A 15,899-nucleotide genomic window follows, 5' to 3' on the forward strand; every position below is an offset into this window, starting at 1 on the left:
TCTGTATAGATTCCATCCCACTTTGCTGAACTCCATGGGAGTTTTGCCGTCAGCTTCAGTGGGAGAAGGACCAACACATATAAGCAAGCTTTAGCCACGCATTAATTAACTGTGCTTCAGGCCGAACGCATTTGCTCTTATGTGCCAATCCTGCAATGAATTTTCTGTAGAAAGATCTCTGTCCCTGCAGTGGTGTCCCCTGAACTCGCACCAGCAAGTCTAACTGCAAGATCCCATCTGACTGTCCAGAAGCCCGTAAGAACACGTATCTGCATTAATCTTGCTGAGATTAATATAAGTTCAGTCAAGAGCAGAGTTTGATGAAAATATCTCATTACATATCAAGCTGGAGGGCAGATCAAAGCTTTTTTTTTTAGCTCACTAATAAAACAAAACAGAAATAGCACTGCAGAGGAAGTAGCTTGCTTGTTTGTGATGGCTCCCTTCTTTGGGAAGGTGAGTACAGAAACCACAAAATTATTACTGCTAAAATAACCAAAACAAAACACAAAATTAGGCAAATCTTTAATGCAAGATATCATCCATAATTCTTTCTCTCATTAAAATTCCCAAACGCCAGACAGTGGGGATGAAGTGTTCTGCCCACATCACTCATCTCCAACCTCTGTTCAGAACAAGGGAAAATAGTGAAAGTCCCTTCTTGATTTAGGAAGCACAGGGCTTTTTTGCATGTATTTGAATATGAACAGGACCCCAAAAATCTGGTAGCATAAACTAGATTTACTCCAACTCAGTGTGCCACCCCAAAGATGTGCCCATGGTTCCTCTAAGGTTGTGCTCTGCAGTTGAGCTCTCTGCTCTCTAAGGCTTTCTAACACAGGGTTACCAAAGGGCAGATACTGGCATGTTTTTTTAAACTTGCTAGAAAGCCATTTGCTCCCTTAAATGTAATTTATGTCATTCAGCTAGAAAGTTTGTTTTCAGTACAAAATACTTTTTAATCACCTCTGTTAAGTCTTTCTACTTCATCTCATCTGGTTCCTATGGAAATCGCAAGTCTTCCAGAACTGCAAATTCTGTTTCCCAGCCAATGTTAGGAAAACTGATTTTTTCCACTACCTTCTCAGATAGTATTTGCATATAAATACTGTTCAGATCTCAGAAAATATATTTGAAATAATTCTTATTATTCATTATACTGGAGAGCTTCCATGTTTCCACAAGCAGCCGTTTTATTTTTTCTCTCTTTCCACATAAGCAAAAAAAGACCTCCCGTTTGCTTCTTCATTAATCCTCAGCTCCTTTTTACATGCAGTTCTTCTTCACCAGAATTCTTGTTATATTTAAAAAATCAAAGAAAAATAATAAAAATTGGCACCTTTTTGGCCAAAACAGCACTTCCCACCCTTGATCCATGGATGGCTGGTGAGGTCATAGAAGTTCGTAGCTGGTCTGGAGAACCAACTGTTCTTAAAAACTCTCTTCAAAGTTCAACAATAAAAGTGTAAGTGCTCCAAAATACATGAACAAAGTTGACAGGGATCTTTGCTATGGTTTGGGAACCTCTGCATTAAGGAAGAGAGAAAGAGCATGGAGTTGCATGTCTTTTCTATATATGACAAGCTACAGTGAGCTGAACAAACAGTGACAGATTTCCTCGGCAGGGTGAACATCTCACATGTTAATGACAGGTAAAAGAGACTTCCTGTTCGAGTCAGCCAGAACCAGTAAGGCTGCTCTCTGCTACGTTACGCATTTCACCAGCACTCGCTAATGGTGTGGCTTATGCATTCACTGAACTTCCTGGGCTTGTTGCTGGTGCTTTCTTCCACCTCTTCTTTCTCTCTGTTGTCCCTCTCTCCCCTTTCGGGGCTCCTCGGTGCGGTGTACGCACTTAGGATAGCACTTTCAGGTGTAAAAGGAGGCTGAAACACAGGAAGGGACAACACTATCCATTAGGCAGTACAGCAGCAGAGCATGACTACAGAAGGATAACAGAACTGTCAATGCAAGTGATGTGCAAGCCTCTGCTTCCAAGTCTTGTGAAGAACCATCCTTCACCTGTAGTTAGGAGGAGGACCCAGAAGGGGAGGTGGAGGTGGAGCAATCTGTTTAGCCCGGGCAGGGGGGAAAACAGGAATATTCTTGCTCTCCCCTATACGGATCACTTCTGAAAATCCCACTTGTTCTGAACACTGTCCCAGGCAAGCAGCAGGCAGAACACACAGCACCAGATGAGAGCCACATGCTGAGATCAAGTGGTGAAAATCTTTTCTGTGTCTCTGCGTCTCTCCTGCAGGGCACCTGAATACCAGAGATTCATGAGCATTTGCAAAGGATTTACTTTCTCAGCATGATCATTCTTGAGATTAACATAGAAACTTAACAATAACATAAATTTCAGCTGTCCCCTTGTTACCTCCTCACGCACCTCGGGATTCTTCAGGATCTTCTCAGTTGTTGACAAAGAAGTTATTCTCCTTTAAAAGAACAGAAAAATATGGTTTGTTACTGTCTTCACCAGGTTGTGAGATATAAAGAATTCTTGAGAAGATCATCCCCTCTATCCCTATAAAGCAGCTATAGCACTAGCTAAGGCTTTTCATGTGCTTCATTAGCTAGATTTTGGAAATTTTCAGAGTTTGTGCAGCTGGGAGATGGCTAAAACAGTGCTAAGAAGGGCCATGGGTCTCTGGGTGTTGCAGCCGCAGCACCCATGGAAAGAAGATCTGACATAGATGCTGGCAGTCATGGGTCTTCTTTCAGAGGAAATGGAGATGTGCTGGGAACCTCCCAAGAGAGCAAAAGAATGCTTCCAGACAGTCAGGTGGAGCAGCCTGCTGGCTCCATCAACCTGACGGACTTGGCAGCCTCTCCTGCTCCAGCTGGCCAGGATCCTGAAGTCTGCAAAGCCAAAGGCAGAATTACTGAATTATTGGGAGAAAACAGATAGCTGCATAAGCTTATACACAGTGATACACACACACACACATATATACCCACGCACATACATTTATACACATCATGGAGTAAGCACCACCTCCTTTAGTAAGCTTGCAGGATACATGAACTCCTAGCAGGACTTAAACCCCTATGCCTTATCCTATAATGACTAAGCTGTTCTCTGTGTTGGGCATGTTAACTCTGCAGGAGAGCTCTGACATCTTCCTGGAAGAGATTTAAAGATGTATTTTTATTAGCTTTTGTAGAAGAAACACTGACTAAAAGCTCCTATCTGAAGCTTGCCCAACAGCCTCACGTTCCCTGGGTTCCTCTAAGTCTGAGTCCTCAAAGTCTTTCTGTAGCAGAGGCCAAATCCCACTTCCAGCTCCAGTCCGGGTGCCAGGCTTGCTTGCTAGGCTCTCGACTTCTTCAGCCCAGAGCAGAGTTCCTGCTTACGTCAGCAGTAGTTGGCCAAGAGAAAAAGAGAACAATACAGCCTTTATAGATCAACAATATTTCAATTTACTATAAATTATGCCGTATATAACATGGCTCAGAGGAGTAATTTGTCATTCTTTGGGATCCTTGCTTTTTCTATCCTTTCTTTCTCTTCCTTCTCCACCTTCCCCTTTTTACTTCCCCTCCTTTCCACTTCTATCTTGTTACCTCCTTTTCTGTCTCCTTTCTGCATTTCCTCTCTTCCAACAGATCCCACTATTGCTTTGATGGCTCCACTCCAATCCCTACCTCTACATTATCTGCTGAAGTCACTGACAACAGAACATCTAAGTGGAGATGTATTCCAGTGCCCTGGAAAAGGATGCATAGAGCAAAGAGCAGGACTTGAGGGGCAGAAGGACTGGGATATGCAAGAAGAGTTATGGGCAGGAAAGGCCTGGGGTACAGGCCTTTTGAGGCCCCACCTCGAATACTGTGTTCAGTTTTGGGCACCTCATTACGAGAAAGACACTGAGGTGCTGGAGCGTGTCCAGAGAAGGGCAACAAAGCTGGTGAAGGGCCTGGAGCACAAGGCTGATGAGGAGAGGCTGAGGGAACTGGGACTGTTTAGCCTGGAGAAGAGGAGGCTGAGGGGAGACCTTATCACTCTCTACAACTACCTGAAAGGAGGTTGTAGCGAGGTGGGCGTTGGTCTCTTCTCCCAAGTAACTAGCGATAGGACAAGAGGAAATGGCCTCAAGTTGTGTGAAAGGAGCTTCAGCTTGGATATTAGGAAAAACTTCTTCACTGAAAGGGCTGTCAAGCATTGGAACAGGCTGCCCAGGGAAGTGGTTGAGTCACCATCGCTGGAGGTATTTAGAAGACACATAGATGTGACACTTAGGGACATGGTTTAGCAGTGGACTTGGCACTGTTAGGTTAACAGTTGGACTCAATGATCTTAAAGGTCTTTTCCAACCTAAATGATTCTATAATTCTATGATTCTATTCATACATTGGCACAGCAAAGGATCGAGCTCACCCCCAGCACTAGCTGAAAGAATTCTCTACAGCATTTCTGCCTGGAACTGTCAGTCCAAGAAAAATTGTATTTCATAGTCAGAAGGAGAAAAATAAATAGAAAAGTGTTTCATCTTCGGAGTGTTGGATATTTGATCTTATCTGGAATGAGTGTGTGTGTACATGTGTGCATACGTCACTGTTGTTATTTTATTACAGAGTGCTGTTATGAAACTTCCCTTCCCACTTTGCATAAATCTTCCTTTTCAGACATGTGGTCACCAGTTTAGGGAATATTTACTGTTAAATGCCTCAGTTTTTGCAGACCCAACTTTTCTTGGTTCTATTCTCAGGACTACTCGGCATAACCAGAGCCTTTGCCACAGACGTCCCAGACACTGCTCTTAAAAAAATTATCCTGACCAAAATTGGTGCTGTGGCCTGTGTGAACTGCTAAACATCATCACAAAGCAGCAATTACACTGTAAGTTACTTACAATCTTTGCCTCTTCAAACCTTAATATTTAGGTCACATGGAAGAGTGTAGTTACGGACCCAAAAACAGCACTCACAGGTTGTCATATTTGTTCAAACTCATCTTTGATTCTCTTCGAAAAGCCAACCTCCCAGCTGACATTCGATGTTCTGCTTGCCTTACCTGGATGCCTGCTCAAGGAAGGAGAAATCCCTTCTCCACAGCAAGTACAGGCCTTGCTCAATTCACTCCAGAACTTGAGCCTCCAACACTCAGGAGTCATACAACTCTAGCGCTGAAAAGGCCCAAGTTCCCTGTGGACTGGCCATCTGCGACACCAAGGAGCTGCCTCTCCCAAGCCAGGACCCAGAAGATGCTGTGCAACCTAATAAAACTCTACTGACCCAGCTACATTCCTTTCTAGCTAGCACAAAGTAGCTCTTGTCTTGTTAAGTCCTTGTCCTGTCAAGGTCACCTGACAAACAAAAACACTTTCAGAAAAGAAAACTCCCTTGAGCTCATTCCTTCTGTTCTTGTGATCAATGCCAGCTCACGTTCCCCTTTGCCCTTTCCCAGTCACCCAGGACAATAGTTCTACACCTTTCATTATGCATAAGGACATGCTTCCAGGTCCCAGAGGAAAGCACAAACACACATGGACTTCCTAGCATTAAAGATATTCTGCAAAGCATGGAAAACCTTTGGGACAGTCAGAAGAGAGAACAACAGACAAGATGAAATCCACAGTCTGAACTCCCAGGGCCCCAAGTGCACCGAAAAGCTCAGCCTCTCCCCTTTCCTTGGGGTTTGGCCACCTGTGCTACAGGCCAGCTCTGATACAGTGCAACTGCAAGCTGAGATCAGACTTCTGTGAAAAACAATGTGAAACAACTGCAAGAAGCCTCTACAGGGCCCTTCCCCACTTCACGTGGGAGCTGCCTTTAAACTCGGGCCCTTGCCCTTGGTCTTTGCCTCAGCTATCTTGTAGGTCTGTCTGTGCTTATACACCTTGTTGATCCTGATGCTGGATGTGGAGGGAGAGGTGTGCCCTATCGCTCCTGGAAGCAATCAGATCCAGGAGCTGGTGCCCAGGTCCTCCTTGCTGTAGTGCACTTACCCTGCTTGCTGAACACCAGGATGGGCAATTTAAGCAGCCACACTGGTCCCCATCACAAGTGGGTGATGACCTTGTCCTTCAGGCCATCTTCTCAGATTGGAATTGACCCCAGGCAGAACTGTGCATGACACAAGCCACCTTACGTCTTCTCCAGGACAGGAGCAAGCTGAAGATCAGTCCGATGCCTTTTAGAGGACAAAAACAGGGAACCAAGTCTAAATAAAATCACAGGGAACTTAATTTCAGCCTCATTCTTCCTAAAATCACTGGGCTTTTTGTGCCAACATTAAATTTTGACATCATGTTTCCTTTCTTTACAATCCTCTGTTCAGCATAAAGTGATATGAGAGCACAGAAACCCACTATGAGGATCAGAGATAGTGAAAGCCCTTCTGCATCATCTGTTTCAGAGCAGGTCTCTATCCATCCCCCAGTTTTCACTTGCTGGAAAGTTACCCAGCCATATGTTTGCAATTAAAATCTCAGTTCCTCACAGGCTCACGGCAAATAGTCTGCTTCACCTGGGTCACATCTCTGAAGGGAATTCCCCCAGACTGGATTTGCAGGACATATTCAGTGGCAGCTCTGACATAGGTATTAGCCATAATGGAATCCATGTCAATTATGAGTTCATCCATTCATTTTTCTATCCAGGCCTCCCACTCAAATTTCAGAGATCACCTTCTAAAATGCAATTTGACCCATTTTGGAATGGAGAGAGTTCCTTAGTCACTCCATTTGAGACCAATTAGACTGTTTGATTTGGGATCCTTTATCCCTCAGTGCTCTTAGCCTGTCTGCTCCAATAAATGTTGCAAAAAATCCCAGTGTCTGAAATCCCTGCATGCGTCATGGACCCTATTTCCTACCCAGTAACAGCACCACCTTTACGCCTCTTTCACCGACCTGAGTCAATCACAGACTCTGGAGTTACTTTGCGCGTACCAGCTCCATCTCCTTGAACTGCCCTTCAACTCTGCCTGCAGAGGCCATGAGGATGAGGAGGCGTGATTGACTTGTAATGCCTTCTCCTGGCTTGAGACCTCGAAGCAATCTCTTTTGCGGCTAACCCACAATGCGAACATATTCTCAGAGTTCACTTTCAATTGACCTCACTGATTTGCTTGAAATATTGATCAAATCATAACTGCTTCCTTTCCAACCATCCAATGGACAGTCCAGTCAGCCCATGAGTTTGGGGAGAATTCCAGCTTTCAAATCAAGGAGCAATCACAGATTTGCAGTGATTATTGGAGCTCAAGGCTTGTTTTATGTGTCACTTCCAGATGTTTCCAGCCCCTCACATCCCTGTAGAACAAGTCAATGGTGTGGATTCAAGGCTGATAATGGAAACAAGGTCGCAGGTTGTGAGAAGACATCTACCTGCTTTAATTCAACAGTCTTTGGAAGTTCTCCACGTGTCCCAAACCAGAATAGCCTGCAAGGTTTGTGAAATCAGGGTGCACCCACAGTACAGAAATAATTTAAACCTAATACAATGTAAACCTTTGATTGAGGAATGAGCCTGAGCACATATTTAACTGTCATCACAAAGAAGACGGCTTTCCTCATTAGGGGCCCAGATGAATTGTTACAGTAAGTCCAAGACCTGTTAGAGAAGGGCTGGAATCGGCTCTTCCCCCATGGGCCTCCGGGAACGACCCTGAACTTTCAGTGAGGGAGGTTTGTTTCAGAATCCAAACCTGAACCTGACTCTGAAGTTGGCCGCTCGCCCCCTCTTCCACACGGCAGACCTAGCCCAGCTGAAGGCCTCCATGGCCTTGCGCTACACAGGGAGTTCAAAACCCAGATCTGGATTTTGCAGCCTGGGATCATCTCTGACTTTCCCGGCTTCAGAACCGCAATTCCATTTGCTTTACGTCACTTGCCTGTTTGCTTTGGGGGAAGAAAAAATATTAAAAAAAACCCCAACCAGTAACAATCCAAAAGACAGCAACGCTGTCCCAGCAACATTCCTCCTCGAAGAGCAAGGAAGAAGACAATTAAGCCCAGCAGTACCCACATCCTTAGCCCTTTGGGCCTCACAGCATTTTCTCCCTCTTTCCTCTGTCTTTGTTTTGGGGTTTTTATTTCAATTTTTATCACTTTGGCTCGTGCTGCCAGAGAGGCAGGGGACCTCGGTGGTGTCCTTGAAGTGTTTACTCAAGATTGGAGCACACCCAAGAGGTGGTTTTCAAGGCCCTTGCAAGCCTCTGAAACCCCACACTGCGTGCGTGTTTTGCAGAGGGGGATGGCTGCAGCTGGCTCTGCAGAATTTGCCCTTGGGGACAGGTTTGCCTGCCAGTGACAGAGAGGTGCCGGGACTAAAGCACGTCATCTTCATCCTTCTCCTTTGTCGGCCCCGCTCTGGTATTTGGCCGTGGAGAAGTCGTCGTGCTGCAAGCTAGGCTCTGCCCCTATTCTGGATGGTCTCCAGGCTCCCAGCAGCGCATAGGAACAGTGCTCCTTAGGTTTGCTGAGCCTACAGCGCTGCCTCCTTCGGGGGCCCTCCCTGCATACCCTGAACCCAGGAGCTCTGATACCACCCCACGGAAACCAGACCTCCAGGCCTCTGTGTCTTCTCACACCACTAATCAAGCACACATATCCCCACCCCTGCAGCCTTGTAGGAGGTCTAAGTTAGGGATCATCTTTGACACATGACCGTCAAAGCCCATGACATGCAGGCTTTGCAAAATTTTTTAGCACTGTTACTTTTTATGGTAGGTTGCATAAAACTTACAGATAGATCCAAACAAAGCAATACAGTGTTCAGTACATCCCCCTCCTCCCTGCCATCACCATTCTTGCACAACCTCTTGAACTTGCGTCAAGGCCTGTGGACTATCCAGAGTCGTCCGCTTATGCAGGACTTCTCCACAGCAGGGAATCTATCCTGCAAACAGCTTCATCCTGCTTTCCTCCATTTTTAACCTTGGTGGTGCTCCCCTGAATGCCCTCTGTTTCCTTCCTAAAGTCTTCTCCTCTGTTTCTCTTCATTGCCACCTGCCTTCCTCTTCTTTCTGGTCCTCCATCTCATGAGCTTTTTCCATGATTTTGAATCCCTTTGCTCTTCCAGGGTGGGTAAAAACGTTTTATATTGGTGATAAGGTAATATTTTGAAAATAAACTTCTCATAGTTAAACTATACTGATAGATATATGAGCACACGTTTTTCACTTTGACACTGATTTTCTGAAACATTAAAAAAATATAACCAAATACATTTCATATTGGAAAATAAGAAATTTCAGAACACTCAAAAACTGTGGAAACAGAACTTTCTCACATTATAAAAATGTTTCATTTTGGGAAAGACTGGGTTTTCTTTGCTTTTCTTTTCTCCATAAAAAATATTCAAAACAGGTACTTTTTAATGTTCGCACAAAAAATAACGTCTTGTTTAAAAATCTTCTAATGAAAAATGTCCAGTAGGTCCCAGAGCTGGGTTCATTCCATGGTCACAATCCCTGTTGATGGTGGTGAGGTTAGTTATGCTTGGTAAGAGATACAATGAAGAACTAACAAACATCCTTGCTGTTCTGCGCTTGTCCCAGCCTTCCTCCACTGCAGGCACCCCCCTGCGCTCTGATCTCTTGGTAGGAGGGAACGCAGTATTTGTTATTGGTTTTGCACCGACCATGGAGCCTCATTTCTTACGCAGCCTCCCAGGACAACCCCAGGTTCTTATGTGCAAATGAAATATGGCTCTGTTGGTGCACACTGACGGGCCCTCTCCATGGGCAGCTTGCAAGGAAACTCACCCGTGGCATTCTGGCACCATTCTGAGCCCATTACCTCTGCTCCTGCTGCTTCTGCTTCCTCCGGCATTTTCAATGTTACCATAGAATGAGGAGTGAGCCCCAGAAGAGATGCATACCTAGAAACATGGCACTTGTCCCGCTGCTGCTAATAACTACTGACACTTGGTTTTCCACACCTTCACATAGGTGAATTAAGCTTTTTCTGTTGTGCAGAAGAGCTCAGGCCCAACCATCAGAGTGAACGGAAACAGAATTCTGGTGATATTTGGATACAAGGATGGAACTGCACCTTTGATACCGCAGCTTAAGCCCATCTGCACAAACAATCTTGGCTCTCTTCCCACTGCAGTTTTCTATGCTGCCAAACCTCAGTATTGAATCAGGAGGCAGGCACGAAAAGGAAGAGAAGAAAGAAAAAGAGAGAAAAGAACAAGAAATGTGACCCTTTTTTACTGGTTTTCTAGGTTTTGTTAGGCTTTCAGGTGCAGTTGTCTCATTGGGCTAGAAATTTTTCTGTAATCAGAAGGGCTAGGAATATAGTCTTGAAAAATAGAAAACCTGAGAGGTTTGAATAATCACACACTACCAATGACTAGTGCCTCATGAATAGTCCCACACCTGATAATGCATCTCTAGTTAGCAACATCAGGATCTGTAATATTTCCCCACCACATCAGTGAAAAATGTTTCCTGTTTGCAGAGCAAACTTGCATCCCTGAGGTAAGAAGCACATCGTAACGCAAGAGTTGCGAAACATTTGTCAGCAACCTCTCTTTTAAATAGAAATCTGCATGTTGCAGCAAAGGCCACAACCATCTTGCTGAAAAACAAAGTGATTGATGACACTAATATGTAATAATTAAAAAATACTCATTGAAGGGGAGTATGAGCTGTTCTTGACTTGGGTAGGGTATTGCCCAGTTGGATCAAAAATCTCTGGGATATTCTTTAGGGATGCAGCAAGGTACAGGGGGGTCCCAGCCTTTGAACGAGGCTCTATGACTCTATTGTAACAACGAAACATCACAGGAGTAATCGCATCTCAGCAAGAGCTCCAGTCTTCTGCCAGAAACACTAAAAATCCTAAGCACCGAGGGTCGAATTTCCACAGTCACCTTGCATCAGCCTGACTCTGCTCCCACTGCAAAATCAGTCACTGGTGGTAGGAGGAACAGCCTGTGCTTCTGAAAATCCCCTCTCTCGGATTTATTCCAGACTGCTATAAAATGCTTCTTCATCTCATACATCAGCCTAAACATCCATTCTTCAGAAATGGCTTTGTTCTCCATTCAAACTTCGCTTCCCAGCCTTTGGAGACACAGGAGCAAAGTGGTCTTTGGTCATCCCAGCCAAGAGTTTGTCTCAGAGCAGATCCCTTACTCCATCACGAGGCCCAAGCAATGTCAGCTAATGCACCATGCCCGACTTCCTGATCTCGCTTACTGGTGCAAGTCATTGGGACCCCACTGCTTTCCTTGGGGCCAGGATTTCACACATTGTATTTAAGCTACCACTGAGTTCAAAGGCCATTCCTCTCAATGTCGGGACTAAAGCCCTCCTAAAGAAGGCACGAGCAGTGCTAAGGAAACTCAGAAATCTCAGCCTTTGCAAAACTAGCGGAGGAATTTTCCCTTAGTAACAAACCCCTTAGCATCTTTTGTTTTGGAAAGTATGAAAATGTTTCCATATAAATTTTTCCAAAATGCAGCCCTCAGGATTCTCACGTTGCCCTGATGCTGAGAAATCCCTCTGCTCGCCCCAGAAAAAGGAAAAAAAAAGGACGGTCCGTGGAGTGTCTGAAAGATGGCAGCATCCTCAAGCATCCCTAGCCTTGGGGTAGAAAGCTAAGCCTTGTTATCCCTGTTTTGATTCCAGGTTCCCAGGGCTTCTTGCCAGGTTGTTGGGGGTCTGGCATCTCTCGGGGGGGGGGGTGGGTGTTTGTCTGGATTCTGGGGCAACACTCCGGGTGTCTGTGGGCTTCCTGTCCCACAGCAGGATGGAACGCAGCACAGGGGCCCCAAGCCCTGGAAAACAACGGAGCCGGCTGGCAGGAGAGCAGGCTGCACTCCCGCAGACTCGTGGCTGGGGCTGGGCTCACCAAAACAGAACCACTCTCGAGAAGGATTTCAGCAATGACGAATGATGATTTCCTGACAAAGAGGACAGCTTTCCATTAGAAAGGAGGCAGCATGATGCTCTGGTGAGGTGGAAAAGTCCTCTGCACAGCCCAGCAGCTACACCATGAAAGCACAAGGCTCAGGAGCCTGCCCGAGGGCTGCCGCTGGGCAGACTGGGACCCTTTCCAACCAGCTTACTGCCTACCAAAGCCCTGGGGTTAGCTATCGAGCTATTCTGGCTCCCTCCATACCTCTCTGTAGAGATGCTCCTCCTAGGAAATGAGTCACACCTTACAGAGAGGCTGAGAAACCCTCCGGAGGTGCCTGTCTGTGTGTTGACTCAGAAGAAAGGAGATTGCATGTGTCTGCCAACACTAAATGTCTTATCCAGGGGCTGTGTCGGGGCAGCGGGCTCACGCTGTGCCGACCCCAGGCGAGCATAGGGTGCCCGGCCCAGCCAGCCCACAGTGTAACAGGTTTTTCCCCCTCCAGCTTTTTCACACCTCCCCGTTTGCCTGCACCTCAGCATGTGCTCGCACATAAACAGCACGGACGGCGGGCGGGTCCCCCGATTACAAACAGGGCCAGGCTCGCAGTTTGAGCTCATCACAGATGGCCTCCACGCTCTCCTAACAAGGAGAGCACGTGGGCGGCAGCCACCACGTAGGGAAGGGAGTTTGCTTCACAAAACCCATAGCTATCCAATAACAAAAAATCACAGACCAGGAATCCCTCCAGGCATCTCGGGTGGGTTTTTAATGCAACATTCGGGCAAAATCTTTGTTCCAGGTTTTGCTTTGAGTTGATTTCTTAGGCACATACACATCCAAGCCTGGGCCTCCAGCCCCCCGGCTTCTGCAAGAGCTCTTTTGTATGTCAAGTCCTAACGTCCATGTCACAGAGCTCTTCTGCACCGTACGGTGGGCTCTGCACAAAGCCTGGCAGAAAGAAATGGTACAAAATCTGTTGATAGATCAACTGTGGAAAGCCTGAACTCCAGCCAAGACAGATAAAAATAAAAGAAATTAAAATAGTTGTGTGTGTGTATGTGTGTGTGTGTTTTACGAAGGGAACATTTATATTTTTAAACTAGGAGTAATTGTATTCTGTATCTGAAATGGCATCTGAAAGTGATTTAGTGGAACAATGTGGTTTCTGATTGGTGCTTGAACTAGTTCCAGAACATTTTTTATAATAAGCATCATAAAGATCCCAATTATCTGATCCTTTTTCCTAACATGGTCAGAGAGGATGTTTCCAAAGAAACGGCTTTTGGGTTGTTTTTTCTTTCCTTTGTGGCACTGATCCTGCAAACATTTACATACACGCTTAATCTTGTGAGTAGCCCCAGAGAAGTGAACCAAGGCAGCCCTCAGCAGCAAAGCAAATCGGAGAGTAAACTACTAATGTTCAGATTTGCTAATCAGGGCAATCCATAGACTTTCAGGGAAAGGTCTGCTTGTTATTCCGAGAGCTGTTCAGGATGCATTTACGATTCAATAAAGGAGGCCCCAGCATTACCAAAATAATTACTTACTCAAACAAGCCTGTAAAACTCAAGGACTGCCCCAAATAAAAGGAGGCTTCCCCCCCTCCAGTTTAATAACATAAATCTAGTGAAATGCATCTTGCTGCCATAAAATCAGTTCTACATGCCTTAGAAACCATTGATTTACTAAGTGGGCAGGGAGGTCAGATCCTGCTAGGGACTCAGAGGGCTGAACATATGGAGAGAAGTTTTAAATCTGAAAGTTTTGTCCACCCACAGAAAAGGAAGGCAGTTCACATCTTACCCTGTAACTTCACTCTCCAAAATAAGACACTCAAAAGCAACAGGCAATGCTACAGATTAAAATGAAGCCATTTTGATGATCGCTCAGTAAAGGGGATAAGTAACGACCCTAAAACCCACTGTCTCTCCCAGGGGGGATTGTCCCCGCCTGCAAAACTAGCTTTACATTGGCAGCATCCCCCTTGCGCTGGGACCCTGCAGGAGGGCTGGCTGTCACATCCTGGGCATTGCCTTTCCCAAGCAGCCCTCACCAGGCTGCAGGCACAACTCCAGCCCCGCGCAGCACCAGACCTCCTGCCATGAGCCCTGCGGGGCAAGGCCAGGCATGGATCAGGATGGCAGCAGGTACGTAAGGCGGCAGGCTGGTAGGAGCAGCAGCAGGGCCTGCTACAGGACAGACCATTTCTTCCTGACAGAGACAAGAGTCTCTGCCTTCTTAGAAACATCGCTTCCACTTTTCACCCCGCAAAAAAGCCCTTCTTTCCTGAACTAACTGGCTTTGGCTAGGTCCTTCCTGCCACACACCACAACAGGGGAACCACGGGTCATCCTGGACACCAGGTGTCTGTTTTCCTTTCAAGCACCACCTCAATTTTCCTCTGTTTTGACCAACACAGGGTTTAATGTGCTGCAGAGGACAGTTGGTTGCCACCCCAATACCCACACGTGGTAACTGAGAACCTGCAGAGGTTCTTGTGTTAAAAAGGGCTCTGTGTGACATCACCCTCAGGGTCCTCTTTCTCCACCTTCTTCTTATCTGGAAGAAGGAAACTCTCCTCTATACAGCAAAGCAGAAATATCCAAGAAGAGAGCAAGAGAAACCGCCAGGCAATTGTCCTCATTCAGACTAGCTATAGTTATGGGAAGGTGTAAGGCATTAAGCAGCCTGCTTAGCCTCACGCAGCAGGGCAGCCAGAGCTCCAGCCGTGGGTTTGCATTTGTAGTCAAGAGGAATAGGAAAACAGCTTTAAAAAATGCCAACTGACTGCTTGGGTGTATGAGCTGATAGAGACCATAAACCATTCCTCGCAACACTGTTCCACACTCTCTGCAAACTCACACTAAAGCCTGCCGTGGTTTTGCAGTACTTCACCCGTATCCTGCACCCACCTCACCTATAAAGTCGTCAGACCAATCCTGGAAGGTGCTCAACCCATGTAGCCCCCAGAACTATGCAAGGGTAATTAGCCTGAGTGTTTGGGTGGACCTGGAAGTGTCACCTAACTGCAGCAGCCACCTCGCTATCAGGCTGCCCCTGGTCACTTGGATCATGTTCTGATGATGTGTGAACACAGAGGTGGCCAAAAACAAATAATAGAAGACGCCTTACTCCCCTGAGCACTGAGGCTCTCATGCCAAGAAATATTCTCTCTTCTTGCTGCCTCTTTTTGTGGTGGTTTTCCTGAGACTGAAAACGCTCCTCCACTGCAGAAGATGCAAAAAAATTCCTGCTGACCTCAGCATTGAGTTTCATCTTTTTGAAGCTTTGTTGCGCCTCTAAGATAATTTATGAGGTGTCAGGATTTTCCGACCACAAATGTCTTGGACGAAAACCGTTTTTACACTACAGATGCCATGAAAGAGAAGCAATTTCAGTCTGTTTTTTCTACAGCACTGTCTGTGTCCACAATGAAGCACGGGTTCAGAGCTCCTGGAGATTATTTGTGTAAGAGTTGTCCGGGCCAGCGCTCCGCTGAGACTCAGGCTGGGTCTGATTCCCCACCTTTGCCTCATTGCCCTGATCTTCTCTGTTGGGAGGGGAACTCCCATTTCCTGGTGCTGTGCCATGAAAACATGAGCTTGCCAAGTTATTCTCTGTATGTGTGTATGTGTGCGTATGTGTCGAACAAGCCAGAAGTACCAGGAGTAAAAAGATCCATTAACAAACCACATTTTGCAACATCCACAAGGATCCCCAGATTTCTCGTCTGTGGATTTCTCTTCCCCGTGCTTTAGATTTTCGAGGGGAAAAAGGAAACCAACAAAAACCCCCAAGAACCCAGCTTAGCCGCCTCTAATCCAGTATGCACCTCAGTCTCCATGAAAGTGTTCTTGGGACGACAGCAGTATTTCCCTTGGCTGGGATGCCCAGCCTCCTGGCTCCTCCGGAGCTGTAGAGCTGTAGACATTCCGCTGAGTAGTTTGCAACCCTGCCTGCCAGGAAAACCCAATGTCTCCATGGAGAAATCTCAGCGGAGGAGTTTGATACTCAATCAGGGATGGAAAAGAAGGGAGTTTATGCCTCCTTGAGACCAATCCCTTCCCTAAAAAG

General features: G+C 46.2%; 1 protein-coding gene across 11 annotated transcripts in view; it reads right to left on the bottom strand.

The window, feature by feature from the left end:
* Positions 1 to 508: 508 nt before the first annotated feature.
* The window catches only part of NTMT2 (N-terminal Xaa-Pro-Lys N-methyltransferase 2), a 47,767-nt gene continuing 32,376 nt past the window's right edge, over positions 509 to 15,899 (bottom strand). For 7 of the 11 annotated variants that reach the window (XM_075156714.1, XM_075156713.1, XM_075156715.1 and 4 more), the window contains 3 exons: positions 5,955 to 6,139; positions 2,393 to 2,441; positions 509 to 1,886 (listed from right to left, as the gene is read on the bottom strand). The gene's annotated coding sequence lies outside the window, so the exon portion shown is untranslated. The other 4 variants (XM_075156716.1, XM_075156720.1, XM_075156718.1 and 1 more) reach the window with 4 other exon arrangements.

Source organism: Calonectris borealis, chromosome 8 (genome assembly GCF_964195595.1).
Source record: "Calonectris borealis chromosome 8, bCalBor7.hap1.2, whole genome shotgun sequence".
In the NCBI taxonomy this organism is placed as follows: domain Eukaryota; kingdom Metazoa; phylum Chordata; class Aves; order Procellariiformes; family Procellariidae; genus Calonectris; species Calonectris borealis.